Source organism: Scyliorhinus torazame, chromosome 5 (genome assembly GCF_047496885.1).
Source record: "Scyliorhinus torazame isolate Kashiwa2021f chromosome 5, sScyTor2.1, whole genome shotgun sequence".
In the NCBI taxonomy this organism is placed as follows: domain Eukaryota; kingdom Metazoa; phylum Chordata; class Chondrichthyes; order Carcharhiniformes; family Scyliorhinidae; genus Scyliorhinus; species Scyliorhinus torazame.
In genome coordinates this window covers 185,293,381-185,312,596 of record NC_092711.1, presented here as the reverse complement: position 1 = coordinate 185,312,596, position 19,216 = coordinate 185,293,381, and the positions used below count along the sequence as shown (strand labels likewise).

At 45.0% G+C, this 19,216-nt stretch overlaps 8 non-coding genes across 8 annotated transcripts; all 8 read left to right on the top strand.

Moving 5' to 3' along the window:
- Nucleotides 1-1,081: 1,081 nt before the first annotated feature.
- Nucleotides 1,082-1,155, top strand: trnan-guu (transfer RNA asparagine (anticodon GUU)). The gene has a single exon. It is a non-coding gene; the product is annotated as a tRNA-Asn (tRNA).
- Nucleotides 1,156-3,386: 2,231 nt separating this feature from the next.
- trnan-guu (transfer RNA asparagine (anticodon GUU)) lies at nucleotides 3,387-3,460 on the top strand. Its single transcript has one exon. It is a non-coding gene; the product is annotated as a tRNA-Asn (tRNA).
- A 2,226-nt stretch (nucleotides 3,461-5,686) lies between these two features.
- Nucleotides 5,687-5,760, top strand: trnan-guu (transfer RNA asparagine (anticodon GUU)). The gene has a single exon. It is a non-coding gene; the product is annotated as a tRNA-Asn (tRNA).
- A 2,231-nt stretch (nucleotides 5,761-7,991) lies between these two features.
- Nucleotides 7,992-8,065, top strand: trnan-guu (transfer RNA asparagine (anticodon GUU)). Its single transcript has one exon. It is a non-coding gene; the product is annotated as a tRNA-Asn (tRNA).
- Nucleotides 8,066-10,296: 2,231 nt separating this feature from the next.
- trnan-guu (transfer RNA asparagine (anticodon GUU)) lies at nucleotides 10,297-10,370 on the top strand. The gene has a single exon. It is a non-coding gene; the product is annotated as a tRNA-Asn (tRNA).
- Nucleotides 10,371-12,601: 2,231 nt separating this feature from the next.
- On the top strand, nucleotides 12,602-12,675 carry trnan-guu (transfer RNA asparagine (anticodon GUU)). Its single transcript has one exon. It is a non-coding gene; the product is annotated as a tRNA-Asn (tRNA).
- Nucleotides 12,676-14,906: 2,231 nt separating this feature from the next.
- trnan-guu (transfer RNA asparagine (anticodon GUU)) lies at nucleotides 14,907-14,980 on the top strand. Its single transcript has one exon. It is a non-coding gene; the product is annotated as a tRNA-Asn (tRNA).
- Nucleotides 14,981-17,205: 2,225 nt separating this feature from the next.
- On the top strand, nucleotides 17,206-17,279 carry trnan-guu (transfer RNA asparagine (anticodon GUU)). The gene has a single exon. It is a non-coding gene; the product is annotated as a tRNA-Asn (tRNA).
- Nucleotides 17,280-19,216: the final 1,937 nt, after the last annotated feature.

Sequence of the window (19,216 nt, the reverse complement as noted above, 5' to 3'; positions counted from 1 at the left end):
AGGCTAGTTTGTTTGATCCCCCTCATGTACAATGAATTACCGCACTTTAAACATGACAAGCTCCTCTCAGGCCCCTGAACGAAAAATCTGCTCAGAGTCACGGACCGACAATGGCAACGGCCTGATCGCGATGGATGGGCGCGTAACAAGATGCAAACCGAAATAAAAAAAAGTTAAACGATGAGTGGAGAATATTTGGCTGTCCTACTGGACAATAGTCATATCCGGATGAGCTACGAGAAATTATACTGCAGGAAACCAAGGGAGATTTGTTTGAAGTGTTTTCAACTATGAGGAACATGGATTTTATGGCTTCAAGGACATCATACCCTGATCAGTGGGGTCAATAAACCGGGTTTGGAAATGAGAAAGAATGAAATCTTCGAATTAATACACCGCCTTCCAGCACCACCGCCACCCCAAAGTGCTTTTCAGACATGGAAGTCCATTTGAAATTGTTTCCATGCTTCTTTTAAAATGCGAAATTTGGGGCAACTTAGCGTGACCAATCTTTCTACACTGCATACATTGTTGTGCTCTGGGGGTGAGAATCACGCAGATAGGAAGTGCATTCACTGTCGCAAGAAACGGAACAGCTTCCACAAACTGCACCACTATAATGAGGAGAGAATCTAATCTTGCTATCGTGTTCTATGGACAGGAGTTGGATAGGACACGGTTCCCTGCTCCCTGCAAAACAGTGACATCTACAGGGCAGTGGGACCACAGATTAAAATCTCAAACATGGGACACCACCTCCGCCAGTGCCTGCCAATATACTTCTCTGTGGATTCCATTCTTTGTCTCTCAGATTTGCAATTCAATCGCTGAGCAATGAGATGGGACATCATAAAGTCCCCAAATGGATGGCAGCGGTTGCAGGAGATCTTGTGCCCGCTGGCATACATGCCTCTGCAGTGGGAATGATCAGACTGAACCCATGTGTCCAAAATGTCTGCCCCACTATTTATTTTGGAAAAAGAAACCTGATGGAAATAATTGTTATTCCGCGAGTCGGAATGTGAAGCTATCAGTGACTGACACCCTCGTTTAAGCTAGCTTGAGGAGCACTGCTGGCCAAGTCTCTGTGGCGCAATTGGTTAGCGCGTTCGGCTGTTAACCGAAAGGTTGGTGGTTCGAGACCACCCAGGGACGTGGTTTGCTCCTATTTTTCTTTTTGCTTGTCTCCCTTTTCCAGATAGCATTTGGGACATTGAAACAAAGAACCAATCGCAAAAATTGTATCAGCTGCACTGTGTTACAGTGAGTTCACACAGAAGAAACTGATTGTTTGACAACAAATTGCAAATTGCACGACACAGGAATCAGACAACATTGAACAGTTTTGACAAATGAACAGAGTTTGGTTCAGTTAGAATGAACAACTCAATAGATCCCTCGTCCACCACTGCACTGTATGACTGGGAAAATCAGAATAGCAGCAATATTCCGCCTCTGTAATGTCCATTCATCCGCTGGAATCAGAGCGTGCCAACTGCAGCTTCAATCAGTGGGCTACTGCTCATCCCTGGGACACAACATACGACAATCCGGGACAAGCATCCCATTACACTGAGCACAGGCCCACGATCACGACGGTCTAATACAGCCCACTCACTGAACCTCTGAGCTGCTCATTCGAACCTGAGTGAGTGTAACTAGGCCAGCAATAAATTTGACACTAACATTCTATATCTTCTCACCGTAAAATTCTTTCATTTCGGAAAAAGTACACTGCTGTAAATCTGAAAATTATCCCCATGGAATTATTGGTACAGAACGGGTTTAACGTTTTTCTCTGTCAGGATTGCAATTCACTTTCTGGCGACTGTTAAAGATAGTTTCGTCTGAAAATGCTGACACAAAAAGAGAAAATGTTAAACACGTGGAATAATTCGTGTGGAAACTGGGTCACAATAGTTTCAAGGAGGTGCGCTTTGGTTCGGAAGCTGTGAATAATGTTATTGATAATTGAGTGGAGAGGTTTGAACCCATGGGCTTCTGGGAGGCATGCTTCTTCACATTCGCTGCAATCAGCCAGTTATGTCACTGCGATGTTTGATGTAATTTGAAATCCTTAATGTTTCCGGCACGCTCACTAGGTCGAACATGAGTCTCTTAATTTTAGGGTCGTGTGTTCGAGCACCACGTCGGGCGCAGGTCCATTTTAATGCTGCTTGTTGAACCCATGCTCGCGATTCCACCGGCTGAGTCGCCGCTCAAACTGTGTCTTTTACCATACAGCGTTGTTCATCTCACAGTTGCTGCTTTGTGAGCGCATAAAGCTCTTCTTTCCGAGTGTGAGGCTAGTTTGTTTGATCCCCCTCATGTACAATGAATTACCGCACTTTAAACATGACAAGCTCCTCTCAAACCCCTGAACGAAAAATCTGCTCAGAGTCACGGACCGACAATGGCAACGGCCTGATCGCGATGGATGGGCGCGTAACAAGATGCAAACCGAAATTAAAAAAAGTTAAACGATGAGTGGAGAATATTTGGCTGTCCTGCTGGACAATAGTCATATCCGGATGAGCTACGAGAAATTATTCTGCAGGAAACCAAGGGGAGATTTGTTTGAAGTGTTTTCAACTATGAGGAACATGGATTTTATGGCTTCAAGGACATCATACCCTGATCAGTGGGGTCAATAAACCGGGTTTGGAAATGAGAAAGAATGAAATCTTCGAATTAATACACCGCCTTCCAGCACCACCGCCACCCCAAAAGTGCTTTTCAGACATGGAAATCCATTTGAAATTGTTTCCATGCTTCTTTTAAAATGCGAAATTTGGGGCAACTTAGCGTGACCAATCTTTCTACACTGCAGACATTGTTGTGCTCTGGGGGTGAGAATCACGCAGATAGGAAGTGCATTCACTGTCGCAAGAAACGGAACAGCTTCCACAAACTGCACCACTATAATGAGGAGATAATCTAATCTTGCTATCATGTTCTATGGACAGGAGTTGGATAGGACACGGTTCCCTGCTCCCTGCAAAACAGTGACATCTACAAGGCAGTGGGACCACAGATTAAAATCTCAAACATGGGACACCACCTCCGCCAGTGCCTGCCAATATAGTTCTCTGTGGATTCCATTCTTTGTCTCTCAGATTTGCAATTCAATCGCTGAGCAATGAGATGGGACATCATAAAGTCCCCAAATGGATGGCAGCGGTTGCAGGAGATCTTGTGCCCGCTGGCATACATGCCTCTGCAGTGGGAATGATCAGACTGAACCCATGTGTCCAAAATGTCTGCCCCACTATTTATTTTGGAAAAAGAAACCTGATGGAAATAATTGTTATTCCGCGAGTCGGAATGTGAAGCTATCAGTGACTGACACCCTCGTTTAAGCTAGCTTGAGGAGCACTCCTGGCCAAGTCTCTGTGGCGCAATTGGTTAGCGCGTTCGGCTGTTAACCGAAAGGTTGGTGGTTCGAGACCACCCAGGGACGTGGTTTGCTCCTATTTTTCTTTCTGCTTGTCTCCCTTTTCCAGATAGCATTTGGGGCATTGAAACAAAGAACCAATCGCAAAAATTGTATCAGCTGCACTGTGTTACAGTGAGTTCACACAGAAGAAACTGATTGTTTGACAACAAATTGCAAATTGCACGACACAGGAATCAGACAACATTGAACAGTTTTGACAAATGAACCGAGTTTGGTTCAGTTAGAATGAACAACTCAATAGATCCCTCGTCCACCACTGCACTGTATGACTGGGAAAATCAGAATAGCAGCAATATTCCGCCTCTGTAATGTCCATTCATCCGCTGGAATCAGAGCGTGCCAACTGCAGCTTCAATCAGTGGGCTACTGCTCATCCCTGGGACACAACATACGACAACCCGGGACAAGCATCCCATGACACTGAGCACAGGCCCGCGATCACGACGGTCTAATACAGCCCACTAACTGAACCTCTGAGCTGCTCATTCGAACCTGAGTGAGTGTAACTCGGCCAGCAATAAATTTGACACTAACATACTATATCTTCTCACCGTAAAATTCTTTCATTTCGGAAAAAGTACACTGCTGTAAATCTGAAAATTATCCCCATGGAATTATTGGTACAGAACGGGTTTAACGTTTTTCTCTGTCAGGATTGCAATTCACTTTCTGGCGACTGTTAAAGATAGTTTCGTCTGAAAGTGCTGACACAAAACGAGAAAATGTTAAACACGTGGAATAATTCGTGTGGAAACTGGGTCACAATAGTTTCAAGGAGGTGCGCTTTGGTTCGGAAGCTGTGAATAATGTTATTGATAATTGAGTGGAGAGGTTTGAACCCATGGGCTTCTGGGAGGCATGTTTCTTCACATTCGCTGCAATCAGCCAGTTATGTCACTGCGATGTTTGATGTAATTTGAAATCCTTAATATTTCCGGCTCGCTCACTCGGTAGAACACGAGTCTCTTAATTTAAGGGTCGTGTGTTCGAGCACCACGTTGGGCGCAGGTCCATTTTCATGCTGCTTGTTGAACCCATGCTCGCGATTCCACCGGCTGAGTAGCCGCTCAAACTGTGTCTTTTACCATACAGCTTTGTTCATCTCACAGTTGCTGCTTTGTGAGCGCACAAAGCTCTTCTTTCCGAGTGTGAGGCTAGTTTGTTTGATCCCCCTCATGTACAATGAATTACCGCACATTAAACATGACAAGCTCCTCTCAGGCCCCTGACGAAAAATCTGCTCAAAGTCACGGACCGACAATGGCAACGGCCTGTTCGCGATGGATGGGCGCGTAACAAGATGCAAACCGAAATAAAAAAAAGTTAAACGATGAGTGGAGAATATTTGGCTGTCCTGCTGGACAATAGTCATATCAGGATGAGCTACGAGAAATTATTCTGCAGGAAACCAAGGGGAGATTTGTTTGAAGTGTTTTCAACTATGAGGAACATGGATTTTATGGCTTCAAGGACATCATACCCTGAGCAGTGGGGGTCAATAAACCGGGTTTGGAAATGAGAAAGAATGAAATCTTCGAATTAATACACCGCCTTCCAGCACCACCGCCACCCCAAAGTGCTTTTCAGACATGGAAGATCATTTGAAATTGTTTCCATGCTTCTTTTAAAATGCGAAATTTGGGGCAATTTAGCGTGACCAATCTTTCTATACTGCATACATTGTTGTGCTCTGGGGTTGAGAACCACGCAGATAGGAAGTGCATTCACTGTCGCAAGAAACGGAACAGCTTCCACAAACTGCACCACTATAATGAGGAGAGAATCTATTCTTGCTATCGTGTTCTATGGACAGGAGTTGGATTAGACACGGCTCCCTGCTCCCTGCAAAACAGTGACATCTACCGGGCAGTGGGACCACAGATTAAAATCTCAAACATGGGACACCAGCTCCGCCAGTGCGAATCTACTTCTCTGTGGATTCCATTCTTTGTCTCTCAGATTTGCAATTCAATGGCTGAGCAATGTGATGGGACATCATTAAGTCCCCAGATGGATGGCAGCGGCTGCAGGAGAGCTTGTGCCCGCTGGCATACATGCCTCTGCAGTGGGAATGATCAGACTGAACCCATGTGTCCAAAATGTCTGCCCCACTATTTATTTTGGAAAAAGAAACCTGATGGAAATAATTGTTATTCCGCGAGTCGAAATGTGAGGCTATCAGTGACTGACACCCTCGTTTAAGCTAGCTTGAGGAGCACTCCTGGCCAAGTCTCTGTGGCGCAATTGGTTAGCGCGTTCGGCTGTTAACCGAAAGGTTGGTGGTTCGAGACCACCCAGGGACGTGGTTTGCTCCTATTTTGCTTTTTGCTTGTCTCCCTTTTCCAGATAGCACTTGGGACATTGAAACAAAGAACCAATCGCAAAAATTGTATCAGCTGCACTGTGTTACAGTGAGTTCACACAGAAGAAACTGATTGTTTGACAACAAATTGCAAATTGCACGACACAGGAATCAGACAACATTGAACAGTTTTGACAAATGAACAGAGTTTGGTTCAGTTAGAATGAACAACTCAATAGATCCCTCGTCCACCACTGCACTGTATGACTGGGAAAATCAGAATAGCAGCAATATTCCGCCTCTGTAATGTCCATTCATCCGCTGGAATCAGAGCGTGCCAACTGCAGCTTCAATCAGTGGGCTACTGCTCATCCCTGGTACACAACATACGACAACCCGGGACAAGCATCCCATGACACTGAGCACAGGCCCGCGATCACGACGGTCTAATACAGCCCACTTACTGAACCTCTGAGCTGCTCATTCGAACCTGAGTGAGTGTAACTCGGCCAGCAATAAATTTGACACTAACATTCTATATCTTCTCACCGTAAAATTCTTTCATTTCGGAAAAAGTACACTGCTGTAAATCTGAAAATTATCCCCATGGAATTATTGGTACAGAACGGGTTTAACGTTTTTCTCTGTCAGGATTGCAATTCACTTTCTGGCGACTGTTAAAGATAGTTTCGTCTGAAAATGCTGACACAAAACGAGAAAATGTTAAACACGTGGAATAATTCGTGTGGAAACTGGGTCACAATAGTTTCAAGGAGGTGTGCTTAGGTTCGGAAGCTGTGAATAATGTTGTTGATAATTGAGTGGAGAGGTTAGACCCCATGGGCTTCTGCGAGGCATGTTTCTTAACATTCGCTGCAATGAGCCAGTTATGTCACTGCGATGTTTGATGTAATTTGAAATCCTTAATGTTTCCGGCACGCTCACTAGGTCGAACATGAGTCTCTTAATTTTAGGGTCGTGTGTTCGAGCACCACGTCGGGCGCAGGTCCATTTTAATGCTGCTTGTTGAACCCATGCTCGCGATTCCACCGGCTGAGTCGCCGCTCAAACTGTGTCTTTTACCATACAGCTTTGTTCATCTCACAGTTGCTGCTTTGTGAGCGCATAAAGCTCTTCTTTCCGAGTGTGAGGCTAGTTTGTTTGATCCCCCTCATGTACAATGAATTACCGCACTTTAAACATGACTAGCTCCTCTCAGGCCCCTGAACGAAAAATCTGCTCAGAGTCACGGACCGACAATGGCAACGGCCTGATCGCGATGGATGGGCGCGTAACAAGATGCAAACCGAAATAAAAAAAAGTTAAACGATGAGTGGAGAATATTTGGCTGTCCTACTGGACAATAGTCATATCCGGATGAGCTACGAGAAATTATTCTGCAGGAAACCAAGGGGAGATTTGTTTGAAGTGTTTTCAACTATGAGGAACATGGATTTTATGGCTTCAAGGACATCATACCCTGATCAGTGGGGTCAATAAACAGGGTTTGGAAATGAGAAAGAATGAAATCTTCGAATTAATACACCGCCTTCCAGCACCACCGCCACCCCAAAAGTGCTTTTCAGACATGGAAGTCCATTTGAAATTGTTTCCATGCTTCTTTTAAAATGCGAAATTTGGGGCAACTTAGCGTGACCAATCTTTCTACACTGCATACATTGTTGTGCTCTGGGGGTGAGAATCACGCAGATAGGAAGTGCATTCACTGTCGCAAGAAACGGAACAGCTTCCACAAACTGCACCACTATAATGAGGAGATAATCTAATCTTGCTATCGTGTTCTATGGACAGGAGTTGGATAGGACACGGTTCCCTGCTCCCTGCAAAACAGTGACATCTACAAGACAGTGGGACCACAGATTAAAATCTCAAACATGGGACACCACCTCCGCCAGTGCCTGCCAATATACTTCTCTGTGGATTCCATTCTTTGTCTCTCAGATTTGCAATTCAATCGCTGAGCAATGAGATGGGACATCATAAAGTCCCCAAATGGATGGCAGCGGTTGCAGGAGATCTTGTGCCCGCTGGCATACATGCCTCTGCAGTGGGAATGATCAGACTGAACCCATGTGTCCAAAATGTCTGCCCCACTATTTATTTTGGAAAAAGAAACCTGATGGAAATAATTGTTATTCCGCGAGTCGGAATGTGAAGCTATCAGTGACTGACACCCTCGTTTAAGCTAGCTTGAGGAGCACTCCTGGCCAAGTCTCTGTGGCGCAATTGGTTAGCGCGTTCGGCTGTTAACCGAAAGGTTGGTGGTTCGAGACCACCCAGGGACGTGGTTTGCTCCTATTTTTCTTTCTGCTTGTCTCCCTTTTCCAGATAGCATTTGGGGCATTGAAACAAAGAACCAATCGCAAAAATTGTATCAGCTGCACTGTGTTACAGTGAGTTCACACAGAAGAAACTGATTGTTTGACAACAAATTGCAAATTGCACGACACAGGAATCAGACAACATTGAACAGGTTTGACAAATGAACAGAGTTTGGTTCAGTTAGAATGAACAACTCAATAGATCCCTCGTCCACCACTGCACTGTATGACTGGGAAAATCAGAATAGCAGCAATATTCCGCCTCTGTAATGTCCATTCATCCGCTGGAATCAGAGCGTGCCAACTGCAGCTTCAATCAGTGGGCTACTGCTCATCCCTGGGACACAACATACGACAATCCGGGACAAGCATCCCATTACACTGAGCACAGGCCCACGATCACGACGGTCTAATACAGCCCACTCACTGAACCTCTGAGCTGCTCATTCGAACCTGAGTGAGTGTAACTCGGCCAGCAATAAATTTGACACTAACATTCTATATCTTCTCACCGTAAAATTCTTTCATTTCGGAAAAAGTACACTGCTGTAAATCTGAAAATTATCCCCATGGAATTATTGGTACAGAACGTGTTTAACGTTTTTCTCTGTCAGGATTGCAATTCACTTTCTGGCGACTGTTAAAGATAGTTTCGTCTGAAAATGCTGACACAAAAAGAGAAAATGTTAAACACGTGGAATAATTCGTGTGGAAACTGGGTCACAATAGTTTCAAGGAGGTGCGCTTTGGTTCGGAAGCTGTGAATAATGTTATTGATAATTGAGTGGAGAGGTTTGAACCCATGGGCTTCTGGGAGGCATGTTTCTTCACATTCGCTGCAATCAGCCAGTTATGTCACTGCGATGTTTGATGTAATTTGAAATCCTTAATGTTTCCGGCACGCTCACTAGGTCGAACATGAGTCTCTTAATTTTAGGGTCGTGTGTTCGAGCACCACGTCGGGCGCAGGTCCATTTTAATGCTGCTTGTTGAACCCATGCTCGCGATTCCACCGGCTGAGTCGCCGCTCAAACTGTGTCTTTTACCATACAGCTTTGTTCATCTCACAGTTGCTGCTTTGTGAGCGCATAAAGCTCTTCTTTCCGAGTGTGAGGCTAGTTTGTTTGATCCCCCTCATGTACAATGAATTACCGCACTTTAAACATGACAAGCTCCTCTCAGGCCCCTGAACGAAAAATCTGCTCAGAGTCACGGACCGACAATGGCAACGGCCTGATCGCGATGGATGGGCGCGTAACAAGATGCAAACCGAAATAAAAAAAAGTTAAACGATGAGTGGAGAATATTTGGCTGTCCTACTGGACAATAGTCATATCCGGATGAGCTACGAGAAATTATTCTGCAGGAAACCAAGGGGAGATTTGTTTGAAGTGTTTTCAACTATGAGGAACATGGATTTTATGGCTTCAAGGACATCATACCCTGAGCAGTGGGGGTCAATAAACCGGGTTTGGAAATGAGAAAGAATGAAATCTTCGAATTAATACACCGCCTTCCAGCACCACCGCCACCCCAAAGTGCTTTTCAGACATGGAAGTCCATTTGAAATTGTTTCCATGCTTCTTTTAAAATGCGAAATTTGGGGCAATTTAGCGTGACCAATCTTTCTACACTGCATACATTGTTGTGCTCTGGGGTTGAGAACCACGCAGATAGGAAGTGCATTCACTGTCGCAAGAAACGGAACAGCTTCCACAAACTGCACCACTATAATGAGGAGAGAATCTAATCTTGCTATCGTGTTCTATGGACAGGAGTTGGATAGGACACGGTTCCCTGCTCCCTGCAAAACAGTGACATCTACAGGGCAGTGGGACCACAGATTAAAATCTCAAACATGGGACACCACCTCCGCCAGTGCCTGCCAATATACTTCTCTGTGGATTCCATTCTTTGTCTCTCAGATTTGCAATTCAATCGCTGAGCAATGAGATGGGACATCATAAAGTCACCAAATGGATGGCAGCGGTTGCAGGAGATCTTGTGCCCGCTGGCATACATGCCTCTGCAGTGGGAATGATCAGACTGAACCCATGTGTCCAAAATGTCTGCCCCACTATTTATTTTGGAAAAAGAAACCTGATGGAAATAATTGTTATTCCGCGAGTCGAAATGTGAGGCTATCAGTGACTGACACCCTCGTTTAAGCTAGCTTGAGGAGCACTCCTGGCCAAGTCTCTGTGGCGCAATTGGTTAGCGCGTTCGGCTGTTAACCGAAAGGTTGGTGGTTCGAGACCACCCAGGGACGTGGTTTGCTCCTATTTTGCTTTTTGCTTGTCTCCCTTTTCCAGATAGCACTTGGGACATTGAAACAAAGAACCAATCGCAAAAATTGTATCAGCTGCACTGTGTTACAGTGAGTTCACACAGAAGAAACTGATTGTTTGACAACAAATTGCAAATTGCACGACACAGGAATCAGACAACATTGAACAGTTTTGACAAATGAACAGAGTTTGGTTCAGTTAGAATGAACAACTCAATAGATCCCTCGTCCACCACTGCACTGTATGACTGGGAAAATCAGAATAGCAGCAATATTCCGCCTCTGTAATGTCCATTCATCCGCTGGAATCAGAGCGTGCCAACTGCAGCTTCAATCAGTGGGCTACTGCTCATCCCTGGTACACAACATACGACAACCCGGGACAAGCATCCCATGACACTGAGCACAGGCCCGCGATCACGACGGTCTAATACAGCCCACTTACTGAACCTCTGAGCTGCTCATTCGAACCTGAGTGAGTGTAACTCGGCCAGCAATAAATTTGACACTAACATTCTATATCTTCTCACCGTAAAATTCTTTCATTTCGGAAAAAGTACACTGCTGTAAATCTGAAAATTATCCCCATGGAATTATTGGTACAGAACGGGTTTAACGTTTTTCTCTGTCAGGATTGCAATTCACTTTCTGGCGACTGTTAAAGATAGTTTCGTCTGAAAATGCTGACACAAAACGAGAAAATGTTAAACACGTGGAATAATTCGTGTGGAAACTGGGTCACAATAGTTTCAAGGAGGTGTGCTTAGGTTCGGAAGCTGTGAATAATGTTGTTGATAATTGAGTGGAGAGGTTAGACCCCATGGGCTTCTGCGAGGCATGTTTCTTAACATTCGCTGCAATGAGCCAGTTATGTCACTGCGATGTTTGATGTAATTTGAAATCCTTAATGTTTCCGGCACGCTCACTAGGTCGAACATGAGTCTCTTAATTTTAGGGTCGTGTGTTCGAGCACCACGTCGGGCGCAGGTCCATTTTAATGCTGCTTGTTGAACCCATGCTCGCGATTCCACCGGCTGAGTCGCCGCTCAAACTGTGTCTTTTACCATACAGCTTTGTTCATCTCACAGTTGCTGCTTTGTGAGCGCATAAAGCTCTTCTTTCCGAGTGTGAGGCTAGTTTGTTTGATCCCCCTCATGTACAATGAATTACCGCACTTTAAACATGACTAGCTCCTCTCAGGCCCCTGAACGAAAAATCTGCTCAGAGTCACGGACCGACAATGGCAACGGCCTGATCGCGATGGATGGGCGCGTAACAAGATGCAAACCGAAATAAAAAAAAGTTAAACGATGAGTGGAGAATATTTGGCTGTCCTACTGGACAATAGTCATATCCGGATGAGCTACGAGAAATTATTCTGCAGGAAACCAAGGGGAGATTTGTTTGAAGTGTTTTCAACTATGAGGAACATGGATTTTATGGCTTCAAGGACATCATACCCTGATCAGTGGGGTCAATAAACAGGGTTTGGAAATGAGAAAGAATGAAATCTTCGAATTAATACACCGCCTTCCAGCACCACCGCCACCCCAAAAGTGCTTTTCAGACATGGAAGTCCATTTGAAATTGTTTCCATGCTTCTTTTAAAATGCGAAATTTGGGGCAACTTAGCGTGACCAATCTTTCTACACTGCATACATTGTTGTGCTCTGGGGGTGAGAATCACGCAGATAGGAAGTGCATTCACTGTCGCAAGAAACGGAACAGCTTCCACAAACTGCACCACTATAATGAGGAGATAATCTAATCTTGCTATCGTGTTCTATGGACAGGAGTTGGATAGGACACGGTTCCCTGCTCCCTGCAAAACAGTGACATCTACAAGACAGTGGGACCACAGATTAAAATCTCAAACATGGGACACCACCTCCGCCAGTGCCTGCCAATATACTTCTCTGTGGATTCCATTCTTTGTCTCTCAGATTTGCAATTCAATCGCTGAGCAATGAGATGGGACATCATAAAGTCCCCAAATGGATGGCAGCGGTTGCAGGAGATCTTGTGCCCGCTGGCATACATGCCTCTGCAGTGGGAATGATCAGACTGAACCCATGTGTCCAAAATGTCTGCCCCACTATTTATTTTGGAAAAAGAAACCTGATGGAAATAATTGTTATTCCGCGAGTCGGAATGTGAAGCTATCAGTGACTGACACCCTCGTTTAAGCTAGCTTGAGGAGCACTCCTGGCCAAGTCTCTGTGGCGCAATTGGTTAGCGCGTTCGGCTGTTAACCGAAAGGTTGGTGGTTCGAGACCACCCAGGGACGTGGTTTGCTCCTATTTTTCTTTCTGCTTGTCTCCCTTTTCCAGATAGCATTTGGGGCATTGAAACAAAGAACCAATCGCAAAAATTGTATCAGCTGCACTGTGTTACAGTGAGTTCACACAGAAGAAACTGATTGTTTGACAACAAATTGCAAATTGCACGACACAGGAATCAGACAACATTGAACAGGTTTGACAAATGAACAGAGTTTGGTTCAGTTAGAATGAACAACTCAATAGATCCCTCGTCCACCACTGCACTGTATGACTGGGAAAATCAGAATAGCAGCAATATTCCGCCTCTGTAATGTCCATTCATCCGCTGGAATCAGAGCGTGCCAACTGCAGCTTCAATCAGTGGGCTACTGCTCATCCCTGGGACACAACATACGACAATCCGGGACAAGCATCCCATTACACTGAGCACAGGCCCACGATCACGACGGTCTAATACAGCCCACTCACTGAACCTCTGAGCTGCTCATTCGAACCTGAGTGAGTGTAACTCGGCCAGCAATAAATTTGACACTAACATTCTATATCTTCTCACCGTAAAATTCTTTCATTTCGGAAAAAGTACACTGCTGTAAATCTGAAAATTATCCCCATGGAATTATTGGTACAGAACGTGTTTAACGTTTTTCTCTGTCAGGATTGCAATTCACTTTCTGGCGACTGTTAAAGATAGTTTCGTCTGAAAATGCTGACACAAAAAGAGAAAATGTTAAACACGTGGAATAATTCGTGTGGAAACTGGGTCACAATAGTTTCAAGGAGGTGCGCTTTGGTTCGGAAGCTGTGAATAATGTTATTGATAATTGAGTGGAGAGGTTTGAACCCATGGGCTTCTGGGAGGCATGTTTCTTCACATTCGCTGCAATCAGCCAGTTATGTCACTGCGATGTTTGATGTAATTTGAAATCCTTAATGTTTCCGGCACGCTCACTAGGTCGAACATGAGTCTCTTAATTTTAGGGTCGTGTGTTCGAGCACCACGTCGGGCGCAGGTCCATTTTAATGCTGCTTGTTGAACCCATGCTCGCGATTCCACCGGCTGAGTCGCCGCTCAAACTGTGTCTTTTACCATACAGCTTTGTTCATCTCACAGTTGCTGCTTTGTGAGCGCATAAAGCTCTTCTTTCCGAGTGTGAGGCTAGTTTGTTTGATCCCCCTCATGTACAATGAATTACCGCACTTTAAACATGACAAGCTCCTCTCAGGCCCCTGAACGAAAAATCTGCTCAGAGTCACGGACCGACAATGGCAACGGCCTGATCGCGATGGATGGGCGCGTAACAAGATGCAAACCGAAATAAAAAAAAGTTAAACGATGAGTGGAGAATATTTGGCTGTCCTACTGGACAATAGTCATATCCGGATGAGCTACGAGAAATTATTCTGCAGGAAACCAAGGGGAGATTTGTTTGAAGTGTTTTCAACTATGAGGAACATGGATTTTATGGCTTCAAGGACATCATACCCTGAGCAGTGGGGGTCAATAAACCGGGTTTGGAAATGAGAAAGAATGAAATCTTCGAATTAATACACCGCCTTCCAGCACCACCGCCACCCCAAAGTGCTTTTCAGACATGGAAGTCCATTTGAAATTGTTTCCATGCTTCTTTTAAAATGCGAAATTTGGGGCAATTTAGCGTGACCAATCTTTCTACACTGCATACATTGTTGTGCTCTGGGGTTGAGAACCACGCAGATAGGAAGTGCATTCACTGTCGCAAGAAACGGAACAGCTTCCACAAACTGCACCACTATAATGAGGAGAGAATCTAATCTTGCTATCGTGTTCTATGGACAGGAGTTGGATAGGACACGGTTCCCTGCTCCCTGCAAAACAGTGACATCTACAGGGCAGTGGGACCACAGATTAAAATCTCAAACATGGGACACCACCTCCGCCAGTGCCTGCCAATATACTTCTCTGTGGATTCCATTCTTTGTCTCTCAGATTTGCAATTCAATCGCTGAGCAATGAGATGGGACATCATAAAGTCACCAAATGGATGGCAGCGGTTGCAGGAGATCTTGTGCCCGCTGGCATACATGCCTCTGCAGTGGGAATGATCAGACTGAACCCATGTGTCCAAAATGTCTGCCCCACTATTTATTTTGGAAAAAGAAACCTGATGGAAATAATTGTTATTCCGCGAGTCGGAATGTGAAGCTATCAGTGACTGACACCCTCGTTTAAGCTAGCTTGAGAAGCACTTCTGGCCAAGTCTCTGTGGCGCAATTGGTTAGCGCGTTCGGCTGTTAACCGAAAAGTTGGTGGTTCGAGACCACCCAGGGACGTGGTTTGCTCCTATTTTTCTTTTTGCTTGTCTCCCTTTTCCAGATAGCATTTGGGACATTGAAACAAAGAACCAATCGCAAAAATTGTATCAGCTGCACTGTGTTACAGTGAGTTCACACAGAAGAAACTGATTGTTTGACAACAAATTGCAAATTGCACGACACAGGAATCAGACAACATTGAACAGTTTTGACAAATGAACAGAGTTTGGTTCAGTTAGAATGAACAACTCAATAGATCCCTCGTCCACCACTGCACTGTATGACTGGGAAAATCAGAATAGCAGCAATATTCCGCCTCTGTAATGTCCATTCATCCGCTGGAATCAGAGCGTGCCAACTGCAGCTTCAATCAATGGGCTACTGCTCATCCCTGGGACACAACATACGACAACCCGGGACAAGCATCCCATGACACTGAGCACAGGCCCGCGATCACGACGGTCTAATACAGCCCACTCACTGAACCTCTGAGCTGCTCATTCGAACCTGAGTGAGTGTAACTCGGCCAGCAATAAATTTGACACTAACATACTATATCTTCTCACCGTAAAATTCTTTCATTTCGGAAAAAGTACACTACTGTAAATCTGAAAATTATCCCCATGGAATTATTGGTACAGAACGGGTTTAACGTTTTTCTCTGTCAGGATTGCAATTCACTTTCTGGCGACTGTTAAAGATAGTTTCGTCTGAAAATGCTGACACAAAACGAGAAAATGTTAAACACGTGGAATAATTCGTGTGGAAACTGGGTCACAATAGTTTCAAGGAGGTGCGCTTTGGTTCGGAAGCTGTGAATAATGTTATTGATAATTGAGTGGAGAGGTTTGAACCCATGGGCTTCTGGGAGGCATGTTTCTTCACATTCGCTGCAATCAGCCAGTTATGTCACTGCGATGTTTGATGTAATTTGAAATCCTTAATATTTCCGGCTCGCTCACTCGTTAGAACACGAGTCTCTTAATTTAAGGGTCGTGTGTTCGAGCACCACGTTGGGCGCAGGTCCATTTTAATGCTGCTTGTTGAACCCATGCTCGCGATTCCACCGGCTGAGTAGCCGCTCAAACTGTGTCTTTTACCATACAGCTTTGTTCATCTCACAGTTGCTGCTTTGTGAGCGCATAAAGCTCTTCTTTCCGAGTGTGAGGCTAGTTTGTTTGATCCCCCTCATGTACAATGAATTACCGCACATTAAACATGACAAGCTCCTCTCAGGCCCCTGACGAAAAATCTGCTCAAAGTCACGGACCGACAATGGCAACGGCCTGTTCGCGATGGATGGGCGCGTAACAAGATGCAAACCGAAATAAAAAAAAGTTAAACGATGAGTGGAGAATATTTGGCTGTCCTGCTGGACAATAGTCATATCAGGATGAGCTACAAGAAATTATTCTGCAGGAAACCAAGGGGAGATTTGTTTGAAGTGTTTTCAACTATGAGGAACATGGATTTTATGGCTTCAAGGACATCATACCCTGAGCAGTGGGGGTCAATAAACCGGGTTTGGAAATGAGAAAGAATGAAATCTTCGAATTAATACACCGCCTTCCAGCACCACCGCCACCCCAAAGTGCTTTTCAGACATGGAAGTCCATTTGAAATTGTTTCCATGCTTCTTTTAAAATGCGAAATTTGGGGCAACTTAGCGTGACCAATCTTTCTACACTGCATACATTGTGTGCTCTGGGGGTGAGAACCACGCAGATAGGAAGTGCATTCACTGTCGCAAGAAACGGAACAGCTTCCACAAACTGCACCACTATAATGAGGAGAGAATCTATTCTTGCTATCGTGTTCTATGGACAGGAGTTGGATCGGACACGGCTCCCTGCTCCCTGCAAAACAGTGACATCTACCGGGCAGTGGGACCACAGATTAAAATCTCAAACATGGGACACCAGCTCCGCCAGTGCGAATCTACTTCTCTGTGGATTCCATTCTTTGTCTCTCAGATTTGCAATTCAATGGCTGAGCAATGTGATGGGACATCATTAAGTCCCCAGATGGATGGCAGCGGCTGCAGGAGAGCTTGTGCCCGCTGGCATACATGCCTCTGCAGTGGGAATGATCAGACTGAACCCATGTGTCCAAAATGTCTGCCCCACTATTTATTTTGGAAAAAGAAACCTGATGGAAATAATTGTTATTCCGCGAGTCGAAATGTGAGGCTATCAGTGACTGACACCCTCGTTTAAGCTAGCTTGAGGAGCACTCCTGGCCAAGTCTCTGTGGCGCAATTGGTTAGCGCGTTCGGCTGTTAACCGAAAGGTTGGTGGTTCGAGACCACCCAGGCACGTGGTTTGCTCCTATTTTCTTTTTGCTTGTCTCCCTTTTCCAGATAGCACTCGGGACATTGAAACAAAGAACCAATCGCAAAAATTGTATCAGCTGCACTGTGTTACAGTGAGTTCACACAGAAGAAACTGATTGTTTGACAACAAATTGCAAATTGCACGACACAGGAATCAGACAACATTGAACAGTTTTGACAAATGAACAGAGTTTGGTTCAGTTAGAATGAACAACTCAATAGATCCCTCGTCCACCACTGCACTGTATGACTGGGAAAATCAGAATAGCAGCAATATTCCGCCTCTGTAATGTCCATTCATCCGCTGGAATCAGAGCGTGCCAACTGCAGCTTCAATCAGTGGGCTACTGCTCATCCCTGGTACACAACATACGACAACCCGGGACAAGCATCCCATGACACTGAGCACAGGCCCGCGATCACGACGGTCTAATACAGCCCACTTACTGAACCTCTGAGCTGCTCATTCGAACCTGAGTGAGTGTAACTCGGCCAGCAATAAATTTGACACTAACATTCTATATCTTCTCACCGTAAAATTCTTTCATTTCGGAAAAAGTACACTGCTGTAAATCTGAAAATTATCCCCATGGAATTATTGGTACAGAACGGGTTTAACGTTTTTCTCTGTCAGGATTGCAATTCACTTTCTGGCGACTGTTAAAGATAGTTTCGTCTGAAAATGCTGACACAAAACGAGAAAATGTTAAACACGTGGAATAATTCGTGTGGAAACTGGGTCACAATAGTTTCAAGGAGGTGTGCTTAGGTTCGGAAGCTGTGAATAATGTTGTTGATAATTGAGTGGAGAGGTTAGACCCCATGGGCTTCTGCGAGGCATGTTTCTTAACATTCGCTGCAATGAGCCAGTTATGTCACTGCGATGTTTGATGTAATTTGAAATCCTTAATATTTCCGGCTCGCTCACTCGGTAGAACACGAGTCTCTTAATTTCAGGGTCGTGTGTTCGAGCACCACGTTGGGCGCAGGTCCATTTTCATGCTGCTTGTTGAACCCATGCTCGCGATTCCCCCGGCTGAGGCGCCGCTCAAACTGTGTCTTTTACCATACAGCTTTGTTCATCTCACAGTTGCTGCTTTGTGAGCGCATAAAGCTCTTCTTTCCGAGTGTGAGGCTAGTTTGTTTGATCCCCCTCATGTACAATGAATTACCGCACTTTAAACATGACAAGCTCCTCTCAGGCCCCTGAACGAAAAATCTGCTCAGAGTCACGGAACGACAATGGCAACGGCCTGATCGCGATGGATGGGCGCGTAACAAGATGCAAACCGAAATAAAAAAAAGTTAAACGATGAGTGGAGAATATTTGGCTGTCCTACTGGACAATAGTCATATCCGGATGAGCTACGAGAAATTATTCTGCAGGAAACCAAGGTGAGATTTGTTTGAAGTGTTTTCAACTATGAGGAACATGGATTTTATGGCTTCAAGGACATCATACCCTGATCAGTGGGGTCAATAAACCGGGATTGGAAATGAGAAAGAATGAAATCTTCGAATTAATACACCGCCTTCCAGCACCACCGCCACCCCAAAGTGCTTTTCAGACATGGAAGTCCATTTGAAATTGTTTCCATGCTTCTTTTAAAATGCGAAATTTGGGGCAACTTAGCGTGACCAATCTTTCTACATTGCATACATTGTTGTGCTCTGGGGGTGAGAATGACGCAGATAGGAAATGCATTCACTGTCGCAAGAAACGGAACAGCTTCCACAAACTGCACCACTATAATGAGGAGAGAATCTAATCTTGCTATCGTGTTCTATGGACAGGAGTTGGATAGGACACGGTTCCCTGCTCCCTGCAAAACAGTGACATCTACAGGGCAGTGGGACCACAGATTAAAATCTCAAACATGGGACACCACCTCCGCCAGTGCCTGCCAATATACTTCTCTGTG